Consider the following 13,690-nt stretch of genomic DNA (forward strand, 5'->3'; position numbering starts at 1 on the left):
TGTTTAATATTGCCTTTTTTTTTTTTTTTTTAGAGAAAGATGTTATTAAAATCTGTTACTTCCAATCTTTAGTGTTTCACCTACAGATCTTTTATAAAAACTTATACTTCACACTTTGAATGCAGTGTCAACAGAAATCCTGCAAAAGCAGATCATGCATTTAAGGGCAGGAAAAAAAAAAAAAAAAGGAAAAAAAGGAAATAAATATCTAACCAGCAGCACTGCTTAGAAAACTAATAAACTTAGAAACTAAGATCTGTGAGAAAGGGCTGTACTTAAGGAGAATAACAGGGGAAAGATATGTGGGAACTGTATTAAAATATGTGAAATATGAAAGAATGAAAAATTATGAGGTTTCCATGTCAAAGGCAGTATAAAAAGTAATTGGCTTATATTTTAATAATGGAAACTTAGGCACTGAGAACCCATAGTGTAAACTATTTGGTTAATCTAGCATAGGGAAAACATATACTGATGTGTATAATAATAAGCAACTGTGAGCATGGAAGGTTCTGAAGAACAGTTATCTGTATGAGCACAGTCCATCAGCACTGAAATGAAAAAAAGGAGTCCTATATGGTTTTCTTGACACTGTCTCCAACTATACATTTCTGATGTTCTAAAGAAGACCAAAGTATAGTTATAGCTGCAATAATTAGAGTTGCAAGAAAGCTGGAAGAAATTAAAAAAAAAATCCCACCTGTTTCATACAGAAAAATGTACATTATGAAGAGGAAAGTAGAATAAAAATATACGTTGTTCTCTACATTAAAGAAATTGCATTCTTAGGTAGTAACAAAAAAAGTCTGGATTCTCCTGGTCTTATGTGGGAATCTAGGTAGTCTATATACTGCATGGAGAGAAATAGTTTTTGTACTATATTTTCAAAATATATGATGTCTTTGCTCTCTCAAAAAGAGAATCAACAAAATACAACTTCTTTATTATTATTATTATTATTATTCTTTATCATGCTGTTCATCAGTTTGCTATTCTCTCCTTTTCAAATTCAGTAGCAAAGCAGACTTCCTTGATTGAGGAAAGAACAAACAAAAACATCTCTGTAACTTCACATTGCCCACAATAATAGTATATATTCTATGGTCATGCTGAGAGTAAGTAAGTTCAGCAACGACCTCCACTCTTTAAACAGAGCAAGAGTTGTCGTGATGGAAAATAGCTGTCTTCTTATTGTCTACAAAACTACACAAACTTGTCACTCTGGGAGAAGATAAAGAGTCAGAAAATAAGTCAATTCTTCCATCAGGCCTTACAATTGGGAGTGATAAATATATATGACAAAAGTCATAGGACAAAATTATATGAAGGAGGTATTATGGACTCTATCTAACTGAAGTTTGCAGCAGATTCTTCAAAAAAAAAAAAAAAAGTTTCATACAAAAACTTTCTTCTCACACTCTTCCTTTTTTTTAATCACAGCTTGGAGGAAACATAAGGTTTCATTAAGTTACATTTTGATTCCAAATGACTAAAGCATGCCAATTTTCAAGGAAGCCTGGAAATTTGTGTTGCTGTAGTAGTCAAAGAGTAAGAAAATATAGACAAAAAGGTAAAACTGTGAAAGTATACAGAGAGGTTACTCTTTACACAGAGTATATTATCAAAGTTTGGAAAACAATCCACACCTTGTGGAATATTGCCAGGCTTGTCGGTGTCAAAATACTGAGTGACCATTAGAGACTTAAAGAACTGCTGAGAAGAGCTTGAGCAGCAATGTGAGTTGATTAACATGCACATCTTGCTCATCTGGTCAAAGTATGGAACAGATGTTAGGGGGGGTGGACAATAGGCCTGTCTACCACAGAAAATGGTGGATATCTGGGGTGAGGCATAAGCCTCACAGCCCTATGTTGTTTCAAGTAAAGCCAGGAAAGCAACCTGTCTCCCCTGTCATCCCCCACTCCCCTTTTCTTTTTGACCAAACAATGTGTTTGGCTCTCAACACGGCCTATCAGTGCACAATAAATGACTGAGTCCTGCCAGAAGTATAAATAGGGTGTTCAGAAACCTCTATTTTGAGAACAAGAACCCCAGTTATCAGATGGGTCAAAGGGTCTGGACTTCTCTCCTTCTCAAGCAGGAACGTCTGTTGATAAGACTATTGTCTTCGACTCTGTCGGATGTTACCCAGAAAAACATAGATAACTAAAGCACTGAACTGTTAACTCCAGGTGAGTCATTGCAGTAAGTAGATTTACCAATGGCAATTCCAAATCTGTTATATCTGTTGCCTTAATAAATTACACATCTTTGCAAAACTGTCTCAGTGAACATTGTTTGCATGTTTGAGCTCCCTGCCAAGATTTGGTAAGCGGCAATAGGCATAATCCTTTAGAAATAAACTGTGGACTGGGACTGGTTCCAGCTACACCTAAGCTCCTTTTTGAGGAGGAGTTTAGAAAGCAAAGAGGTCTTTTCTGAATCTTGTGACTCAATAGGAGGGCCTCAGCCATATACCCTTAAGGCAATATATCTCACCAGAAGCAAATTTGTGTAATAATTATTCTGAAAAAAAAAAAAAAGTCATTTTTTCAGAGAAAAAAATCATCATCACATTATAGATTCTGAATGATTTCTATAGAACTCAAAATCTTTGTAGGACTCTTTTTTTTTTTTTGTTCACCGTAATCCAGTCTATAACTATGCATTAAATGATAAAATAAATATCAGTAAGTTTTAAGATCTCTGCAACTGTAACTACTTATTTCAACTATTCCTTCAATTATTTCCACATTCTTAAAGTTTAAAATACCATACTGCTTCTGTAGACGTTAATTTTTAATGACTGATGGATTTGTGTGTATTTGATGGACTGTGAATATTTGACAAAAAAAAAAAGTCATATCTAAAGTGCAAGATTATTCTTAGCCCTCTGTGGACATCCAGGAAGATTAAATGGGTTTATTCAGAAGCGAGACACAGCTGTATCTCTGATACCAGCTTAGCCATGGGAAGAGAGGGAGATCAGAAAAAAGCACACCATTTTTCCTTCCCATCTACATGCGTCATTACCTTCATGTACAAGTCTACCAGTGGATATTCATCCTTCCAATTTCTGACAGAATATCTATATTTTTCTAAGTATTATGTAGCAGGGTAACTGTTCAATTTTTCCTAAGGACACTATGTAGCTCCAAAATTAACATTAAGTTCTGATGCTGCACATTACTTTCCTCACTGATAATTTGGGGATTTTAGTCAAACAAAATAATTACACAAAATAATTACACAGAAATCATTAACTGTGAAGGAGAATGAGAGAAGAGTTGCACACCTGAGCACAAAATTACAGAACTACAACACCTTTTATTGATAGCACATGATGTGAATTTTGAAATTCTGAGAGATTATTAGTTTGGAATTACTTTGGAATACTTTTTTTTTTCTATTATTCTCTGCATATCTAGAATATCAAAGAAGTCTTTAAAAAAAAAAAGAAGCATGTCTAATCTTAAAGTCCATTTTACTTGAAAATTAAAATAAGCACTTTTGAGGCTTTTATTTTGTGAAAGAGGAGCGAAACTTACTCAAAATCAACAACCTACTGTGAATTAACAATCAAGCCTGAGCTGTTAAATGCTATAGAATTCAGCATAGTCCATAACACGCTGCAATTATTTTTACTTTTTGCCATGAACATGCAACATCTCTGCAGATTTTCAGACAGCTAGATGCACCTTACCGCTATAGCAAGACCTTTTTGAAGGGTTTTAAGACTCTGTACAAAATAAATAGCATATGACATAATAGACTGATGACAATGTTGGGGATTTTTATTTTTTTTCCTTTTTTCCCTTCCATATATAAATTAAAAAAAAAGCCTTTTTTTTTTTTTTGTTCTTCACAAAGTATACTTTTTCCACTAGAAAAGACTTTCATATATAGTTAAAAATTCAAAGTTGGGAATAGTGTGACTGTTTCTTTCAGTCAGATGGTCTCCATCTCAGATCCACTGCCAACAATTTGGTATACTCTTGACAGTCAACTTTGTACATTTTTTTTTTGCTGAGAATAAGGAAATGAAAGGTAGGTGGGGGGAATATTAGCCGTTTGATCTGATAGTACTGGCAAAAGGAGTTTAAGAAGTTTTACTTCTTCATTAGACAAGATATAAGATCTCTAAGAATTTGTTCCTTGGCTACATCCAGTTTTGTATAGAGGATTGAAGCAGTTTTACCATAAAGTATGTGAACACTAACAGACAAGAAATTGTTCAAATCCAGTGTATAGTGACTTTCCTAACTGACCAGTCACATTAACACCCATGGTGTTTGTAAGGACAGGACAGGCATTTAAAACACTTCTTAAGCATCATCTTCAGTTCATCTAGGTTTTTCTTGCTAGTTACAACAAGAGAATACACAATTCCAGATAATGTCTCCACTGAAATGGCAACTTCAAAACACAAATTTCTACTTAAACTATAAACAGATTATGTAGAACACAGCCATTTTAAACAGATATTCAAATATTGCAGAAGGCTTGCTTCACTCCAGTTAAATCACTTTTAAGCAGATTTAAATTTAATTAGAGCAGCCTAAGATTATACATAATATCTGACATTTTACCACATTGAAACATCATATATAGATTTGTAAATATCATTAGACTAAATTTTCCCCTCCAGAGATGGTAAACAATAAAAAAGCTTCCCCATAAAAGTCACGTCGACAGAAATTCTCAGAATGTTTCTAGTGCTTCTCTCCCTCCTGCAATACCTTAAGTTATTTCTCCTCCTCCTCTTGCAGCTCCACCATCAATACGCTGTGCAGCCTTTCTTTTTATTTGCTAGTTTTGCTTTCTTCTCCCCAAACATTCTCTATACCTAACTTACTTCCCTAGATTAAATTTGTGAGAATATTTCTTTCCAAGCTTGGTGTCCTGAGGCTTATGTTTCCCTTCAGCATCCACTTTACTTTGACACCAGGGAAGGTTTCTGAGATAAACTCAGTTGTCATTGCATCCACCAGGACACCTCTGAACTTCACACAAAATAAAAGCATCACAATAATCATTTAAATGGTTATTTAAATAGGTATGCTAAGCTGAATCTGAAGTTACTTCAGGAGTCCAAAACCTAGCACTGAAGAGAAAAATATTGCCAATCCTGTCCTTCCTCAGAGCTTGTGGTGCTAGAGGGATCCCATACTAAGTACTGCAGCCTAACTGGCTGAACCATATGCAACACACCTTTTCTTTGGCAGGTGACACTTATTTTCTTTCCCACAGGAATCTAGTCTTTCCCACACCCACCTAACGCACGTTAACTCAGCAACTAGATTTGAGAAACTTAGTCTTGTCCCTTCCTTAGGTAGTGAAAATTCAAGCTTCTTTCACCTCCAGTCAACTCACCACTACCTGTATCCATCAATAACCCCTCTATCCAATCTACTCACCAGCTACAGACTGGTAAACTTACCACTAACCACAATGGATTCTTTCCCTTCCATTTTGACAATATTTTCCAATTTTCTGCTTCAAGACACCACACTGCACTACTGATGCCACATTTCTCCTACAGAAAGATCCAGGCTTTCTGAAGACATAAGAACAAAACCATGCAAGCTACAACACAGCCCAGGTGCAGCTGAAAAGAAATCTTAACTAATTAGGAAGCAGGTGCCTATGATCTGCCCATTAATATACCAGTTGATTCTCTAGGTTTTTTGTTTCAGAGAGTCTGGAGAAATTATTTTTTAAGTAACAGATGTATTATTTTTTTCCAGAAATTCATTCATAAGACAAGAATTATTAGATTAAAAGAGCAAAAAATAGCTGAATAGAGAGAAAAAAAAAGGCACAAATCTTTCCTTCTTTTGTTCCATTTCTTGTAGCATTGTTATTTCTAGTTTTCAGCACCTTTTTCCATATGTATTCAACATTGGTTTAATAGATTCTCACTTGTGTCTTTAACTTAAAGAATTGAATTGTTAGGCCAAGAACATTTTTCATCTTAGTTTATATAGGTTGCAACTTCACAAACTTTGTTTCAGCTTCCTTCCTCTTTCTTGGGAAATGCATTCCTATATAATCATATGGGCAACGTGTAAAAGCTTTTCAAATCCTCTGAACTTTTCTGTAGTCCTTTTTCCTCTATGCTATCTGTAAGATGGAGGTTTGGAGTTTTTGTTGTTGTTGTTGTTGTTTGTTTGTTTTTTAAAGTATTATTGCTTTAACGTCTTTATTTTTAGAACTATAGATTGGAAGTTTGTGGTCTGTTTTAACAAGTATTACAGGCTTCATAATTGCATCCAATCATTTTTAAAACTCAAAATTCCCATTTAACTGTTCTAGAAAGGAATAAAATACTGATTTATAAAGTTAAGTTTGGCATTGTCACCTTTTTTGATATTTAATTAGTGCAAACAAGGGTTCCTTCTCTCATTTAAACTGAAAGCTTATTGCTTTCGTATTGCCATATTGCTAATACATTCTGTTACTCTTTGCTGACTTTTTCTTTTCCTGCTATAAAATCATAGTTTTACTATTTTTACCAGGTATCTTCTTGTAACATTCTAACAAAGCCATATGAAAACGATGCCTGTACTCTGGGGAACAAGTAACTTCAGATTCTCATTATCCTCCCTTCAACCAATATTTACCAGATGAAGAAGAAAGAAATTCTAAAATGAAATTCTGTTACAATTTAGTTTCAATCACATTTTATTTGTAGAATTAATGTTTATTAAAGAAGCATAGATTTGCCTCTGCTTAAATTTGACCTTCAAGTCAGAGATTTAATAGGCTAAAGATTAAAGTAAATCACTGTGGTTTTCTCATTCTTTTTGTTAGGAAGAGCTGAAGGGAGGAAATAAAACATGAACTTAAAACAGAAGTCGGATTAAGAAAAAGCATAAGCATAAAAAAAGAGGAGGTTAGAAGCTATTTAAAAAGAAAATTACAGTATTTTATTTTTTTTTTATTATTATTTTATTTTTATATACTGCTCAGCAGTTATATGTGAAATGAAATCTAAAAAGAATGGTATTATTGGGGCTATCCTGTGGAGAGCACAAAAATTTCAAGCAGTTTACTTACAGTATTATATCTGTATTTAATAATATATAAGAAGCATATAATCTATCAATAATTATATCTAAAAATTGATACAATATATTCAATATAATAAAAGGTACCATATGTGCATAATGTCTTTGAAAAAGTTATTCATTAACATTACAGAAACCTTTCCTGTAATGCAGTGTCACTGTGTGGATAATGGAGATACTGGTGCTTTTTCATGTTAAATAAAACAGACAGACACACACCAAAAAAAAAAAAAAAAAAAATCTTTACAAGAAAAATCCAAATCTAGATTTGCATATTGATTCTTGACCAAAAACAACAGGATTTCTGACTCTTTATTCACAAACTTCATTTATCAGAACCTAGATTTGGACAAGGAATATTTTTTAAAACCAAGATCAGATATGTATTTGGACCACAAAGACATCTCAGGTCAGGAAAGAAAAAATAAAAATTGTATGAAAATCTCGTTAGAGAACTCTGTGATATGTTTCAATTGCTTCAGAGTATCTGCAAGCAGGGATTACACACACCCTCTCATGGTAGCTTGACATTTCCATCTCTGGCTGGACCAAGAAGTGTACATCTGGTTGAAAAAGCAAACAAACAAGTAAAAGATGGGAGTGTTGGGTGCAGTCAGGGCCTTGAAATGGGGAAAGGAGAAGGTTTATTTTAAGTCATGTACAATTTCTTATTTCAACCATCCTGATTAACCCACAAGTCACCACATGAAGTGCTGCACTCTGCTTGTGCCCACCGCTCTTCCTTTCATCTCCTCACCATGCTCATTCTATCAAAATAACAATCACTACAAATAACCCTCAAAATTTCTCTGACTTAAAGGTGTGGAGTGGTGGATTTTAAAATTCGTATGAAAAAAACACCAGGGAGGTCTCCACGAGACAACTGTCATTGCAGGATGTACAGGGTAGCAGAGTGTCTGTCTATGGAACCAGTCAAAGGCACAGTAGGAGCCTTTGGAGTAGGAATGATTTTAATCATTTCCTCATCTCCTTGTGTGTACACATTTACAGGCAGAATCTTGAATGAGATGACTGTACCAAATGTGTGCATATTAATTTCATCTTTCTTTTTAAGTGGACTTTGTTTTTACACTCTTTATTAATGAATTTGAAATCAAACATGAATCAAAGCTTGAAGGATCAAGAAAGTAATGCAAAGATTATATAGAAAATTTATATAAAATGCTGAAGAAAAACCTTTCCCCTGTAACACTAATTCTCTTTGGGTTTGGAGCAATCTGCTCCCGTTCCCTCATTCATTCTCTGTCTGGTGTTCCACCATACTCTTCTCCCTGTACCTGACATCTAACTTTCACATCTTTGTACAATTTTTTTCTTCTTTAAATTCTATACAGCTAAGCCTATCTGCACAAAGCTCCAATGAGAAATATAAATACTTCAATAAGATGAAAACCACTGTCAAAATTAACATGACATTTTCATGCACCTCATGTTTTCATTTAGACTCCATATTGAATGTCTCAATTTCTGCTATTTTTCTTTGCTACTTGTAAAGGCAAAAACCTCTACCAGTTAGCAACTGTATCTCATTCTGTCAATCTATCATGCCTAGCAAAGTAAGAATTTAATATTGTTTCAATACAAATACTACTGTGACAATAATGAAAGTGACAGTCAAGAATACCTTTATACTGAATAAAATGATAAGTTAAGATCAATGAATGACTGATTCATGAAATGGATCTTGTAGTTTTTTTTAATAACCATCCAAATAATTGAAGCAAATTAAATAATTAAAGGGTGAGAATTATTATTTAATCAAAATTAAATCTGCTCCTTTCCTAATTTGAGTGCACTGCAGTAAAGCAATTTGTTAAAAGAATATTAGTGAGGCTGCAGTATCAATCATTCATGTGATGAAATGTAGGAAAAAAAATTTCTCACAGAACTCTAAGCCAGGTGGTTATAGACGTATGAATACTGATACAATCTTTAATTACATGATCTCATTATTTTCCTTCTAGACCTTTTTTCATTACATTTGCAAAAAGGATAGCACTGATTTAATGAAGAGGTATTTTAAAAAAACATTCCTCCTGTTTATCCAGTTTGTGGTCTCATGGCTAATTTGTTGTGCGCTATTCAAGACCTGCACCCTGCACTGAAGGAAGAGAGTATATTTTCCTTGTTAGCTTTTTTACAGAGGTCATCATGAGGATGTCAGTGCTTCACAAACATGTGCAAGTTTAGATCTGTAAAATCTCCTATTGCTCCTATTTTACAGTAGAAACACTGAAACAAAGCAAACTAAATGCAAGTTATGTCAACACTGAAAAAAAAAAAAAAAAAAAAAAAAAAAAGGAGAGTTTGTGCAATTCATGTTGGATTTAGAATATAAGAAATTCATAAGACTCCAGCATTGCTCAAGCCTAGTGTAACCTAAAATCAAACAACAATTCTAGTTTGGACCTCAGTTTCCTACACACTCAGACATTTCCTACACAGTTCAGGCATTCACACAGAAGGGTGTCAGTGTAAGGAGATAAATTCTAGTTTCCACCCAAGCTTTTTGAAATTTATAACCATGAGACAGCCTGACTCCTTTACACAGAGCGGCCTGAGTGTGGTGCAATAAGGGCAGATCTCAATGGCAGAATACGTGGTTCCAAGGACAAGCTGTTCATGCATACACAAATATTCATATATTTCTAAGGGTTTTTACTTTGCACTGCGTGAAGTCCTGGGCCAAATATGCATTAGTGTCTGGAATTGGTTATATATCATCTGAAAACAATTCAGTTTGCAGATTCAGAGACTGCTGTAATGGTCTATCAGGAACAGAAGTTTCACCCCAGAACCACTGTCCTGATTTAAAGTATAATGCTCGTATGATAAAGTATAGGTCAACATACCATAATCTTACTTTTTCCAAAAGTGGCAACACAGTGGCATTGTTAACATTTGTTTTCTATGGTGCAAACAAGTCCCACTAGGAAGTGGGATGTAAAATTTTTTCAGTTTTCATGTTTAACCAACAGGCCTGAGAACAAACAATGATTTTCAGCAATTCCAAAGGACCACTGCACAACCAAGCATGCAAGAGCCAGAGTCAGAAAGGATAAGAACAGGGAATACAGATCCGTATCAGTTAGGATACTCTAGAAGGGGCAAAACCAAGGTGATTTATCCTTCCTGTGCAGAGCCTATAACATTGCACAAATATCCTTGTGATTGAAGAGCAGAAACACAAAATAAGCACTACTAGAATTATTATTTTTTTAATGTGTAAGATTTTTTTGTTTTGTTTTATTTTGTTTTTGTGGCTACCATAAATGACTTGGTCATTTGGGTTTAAACTTCAAAACAAAAGAACAACATCGTCTTCCTCCTCCCTCCCCTTGCCCTGACCAAAATGCAAAGATAGACATTCACCATGTGACACTTAAGCTCAAATGGTTAAAATGATGAAGTTATCTGAAAACAGAATCTTATATAGGGCACCCAAATTATCAGTCTCCTTATAATGAACTCTTAATATAAACAACATAAGAATGGTGAAATCCCAGCTCTATGTAAGTCAGGAGAAAAATTATTGACTGAAATTTTACTTTATCAACTGAAATACAGATGCTGTCCAATAAAAACAGTCACTCCACAGCAAGTTTTCATATTAATATGAACACAACCATTAACTAAGGATAAGTACAACTTAGAAATACTTCAGGCTAAATATAAATAAATAATTTCTACATTTTACACAGACAAAAGAAGTCAAACAGAAAGTATTTTAAAGGTCCTATAAATTAATACAATTAAAAAGGAGCATATTTTGCCTGCTTTTGTTTTCATTTTAACACATTTTTTCCCCATAAATACATGTTGAAGATAATCATACACAGTGTTACCCTACTCTCATGCCAGTGTAAAACTACAATAGTTTTTACACTGTGATTTGCACAGTTAGGTCTTTATAAAGTATTTCTTTGCTGCTCTCTGCTGGTCAAAGAGATTATTACTTTATTTTAAACCTTGCAGAGAATACTCAGAAAAAATTGTGAGAAGCATATTAAATATCAGTTGAATAGATAGTTCTTTTAAATCACCATCTCAGTCACCACAAAGATTTTCTGTAGAAATTCTGTACTCCTCAGAGCACCAAAATTAATAATAAATATTAGAGGTGAAATCAAAAGGTGAAATTTCATCTTCACAGGCCATGACATTCCAATTTATAGGTGTACACAATGAGCATGATGGGACGGTGCAATACTATCACTAAAATCATTTCACAGATTAAAGAAAATAACTTCCATCTGCAGTTCACAGTATCCATCAAAGTGAGAAGTGTGAAAATAACATATGTTTGTATGTATTAAAATAATACAGACCTTTTTTTTATTTTTTTTTAGCTGTAATAAATTAGCAAAGGTTCCTGTCAGAAATTACCGTGGTAAAAGCTTTTACTTCTTTATTTTGTATTATATAAAACAACAGTTACTATGATTATTTTTGAAGTGGATGTGTTTTCTGTTGTCAGTAGTTATAGTATGATGGACTTGCATTTCACAGTGTCATTTTTTTTTCCAGGTGGCCAAGTCACACTGTCAAACTTTCTTTTCATTCTGCAATGTAAATTTATTATATTTTCAAACATGCATTTACAAAATAATAATAAAAGAAATAACCAACCAATAACTAACCAACTGTTCAGTATGGAACTGCACAGTGAAACACACAGCAGAGCATTTCTTCATTTGCCTTGGGTCATGCCTGTCAGTTCCCGAACAGGGACAAGCTGGGACTGAGAATCCTTGTTCCAGTTCTAAATTCAGAAATGTAAAAGTCCAGAAATTTGGAATTTAAAGTTGTAAGTCACAGTTTTGCAGGAGTGTGAAAAACATTCCAATTTATTCATGATAGATAAACCATACGGCACAGAAAGAGTGAAGTTAGAATGAGGTGAGAAAAATGAGGTAGGTAGTGCTTCTGCACGACTGACATATAAGAAATTTGGACTTGATGTAAGGCAAAGCTAGAGGGTTGATGAAGGTAGTTTTAGATAATATCCAATATACAGACAAAAGCAAATTTTGGTTCCATTAAGGTTTTCTAACAGCACCTCAAAGGATATACTTGAAGCTGTATATTAGTACCACCATGGGCAGTACAAATTTCAATAGATCTCATTTATATGTTCCCAGTGTTAACATTCAGACTTTCGTAAATATGAATTACCTGGCAAGTAGTACCCTTTAAACTAACAGGATGGCTGCTGTGTGAATATCCGCTTTCCCCAACCTGCCTTTACTCATTACTCTAGAAGTTCATGCCCATTTAATAAAATATATTATCCATCATGTACCTAACAAACGAGCAGGTGTTTGATCAACCTTATATTGTCAAAACCTGCTTTGAACCATTGCCTTAGCTACATTCTATCATATAGAATAAACATGTTTCCCACAGTTTCTAGTTTCACAAATCTTTAAGATCTTACTGGACTCCTTAATTTCTATTTGAATTCTGATATGAATAGAAGTCTCATTTTTAGAGCTCCGAGCTGGGTAGCCCTTAATTAAGTGGCCCCACTGGGTAAGTATTGCTCAGTAAAATCACCTCCAAAATAAACATCAAAATACCATCATGTAAAAATCATTTTCTCTTCTCATAAAGTATTTCATGGCAGATTAAGCTAATTTTAAAATTCACTAAACTGTAAGATGGAAATTACATCCAATCAGTATATAGAATGTAAGACTCCACAAATCATTTTAAATAATGTATTATTGGCATGTAGCAGAAAACACAATTCAGATTTTTTGTGTGGCTTTTTTTTTTTTTTTTTTTTTTGGTTAGTCAAACAATTTATTTAGATAAGTACAGCAATATGAATAATTTATTTTTATTCCAAATTCATATTTTCCTCAAAGAAATATCTCAGCACTTGCATGTAGATACATTTAGCCCTAGTCTGGATACATGAATTGGCTTTGAATATGGAACATTAAAAGAAATTGCCAGTTGAAGAATATATTCCCAAATGGCTCTAAGAGCTTTACTTGAGGTCAATGTACTTCTTTTTATGGCAACATAAATTAGATGCATAAAAATATTTTGTGATTTCTGTGACTGTTTTCTAAACCTCTACTTTGGATTAAGTAGCTTAAAAACCATAGTGAAGCAACAATCCGATACATCGCTATCAAAAGAATGTTCTGGGATTTTTTAATATAAATATCAGTGCATAATAAATAAAAATTTATTTTACAAACATTACTAATGTATTAAAACATAGATAACTAGAACAAATAAAAGATTATAGTTTACTTCATTTTTTCTTTCATTTTCACTTTTCTGTTGTCACTGCAAGTTATTATGACATTTATTTGAAATTGTTTCTTTTTAAATTTTTAATAGTAAAATTTAATAAAATATCCACATACCAGTATTCTTTAATGACAAACGTGTGGTTTAAAAATCTAAGACTCGTATAAACTTTGTGGCCGATTTAATTTCTTTCTTTCAAACACAAAAAGCTTTAGATCATTCATAGCTTTATCAAAAATGCAAAGGTTTATAGCCAGGTATTCATCTGTATTAAACATGAATGCTTTTTCATCTGGTTCTGTAAAATTTCAGATAATTTTCTCTTGGCTCAT

The 13,690-nt window shown here is 33.5% G+C and overlaps 1 protein-coding gene across 9 annotated transcripts in view; it reads right to left on the minus strand.

The window, feature by feature from the left end:
• KCNIP4 (potassium voltage-gated channel interacting protein 4) overlaps positions 1–13,690 on the minus strand; it is a 431,453-nt gene that overhangs the window by 156,786 nt on the left and 260,977 nt on the right. The window lies entirely within an intron of this gene.

The sequence above is a fragment of the Anas acuta genome, chromosome 4 (genome assembly GCF_963932015.1).
Source record: "Anas acuta chromosome 4, bAnaAcu1.1, whole genome shotgun sequence".
NCBI classification, from domain to species: Eukaryota; Metazoa; Chordata; class Aves; order Anseriformes; family Anatidae; genus Anas; species Anas acuta.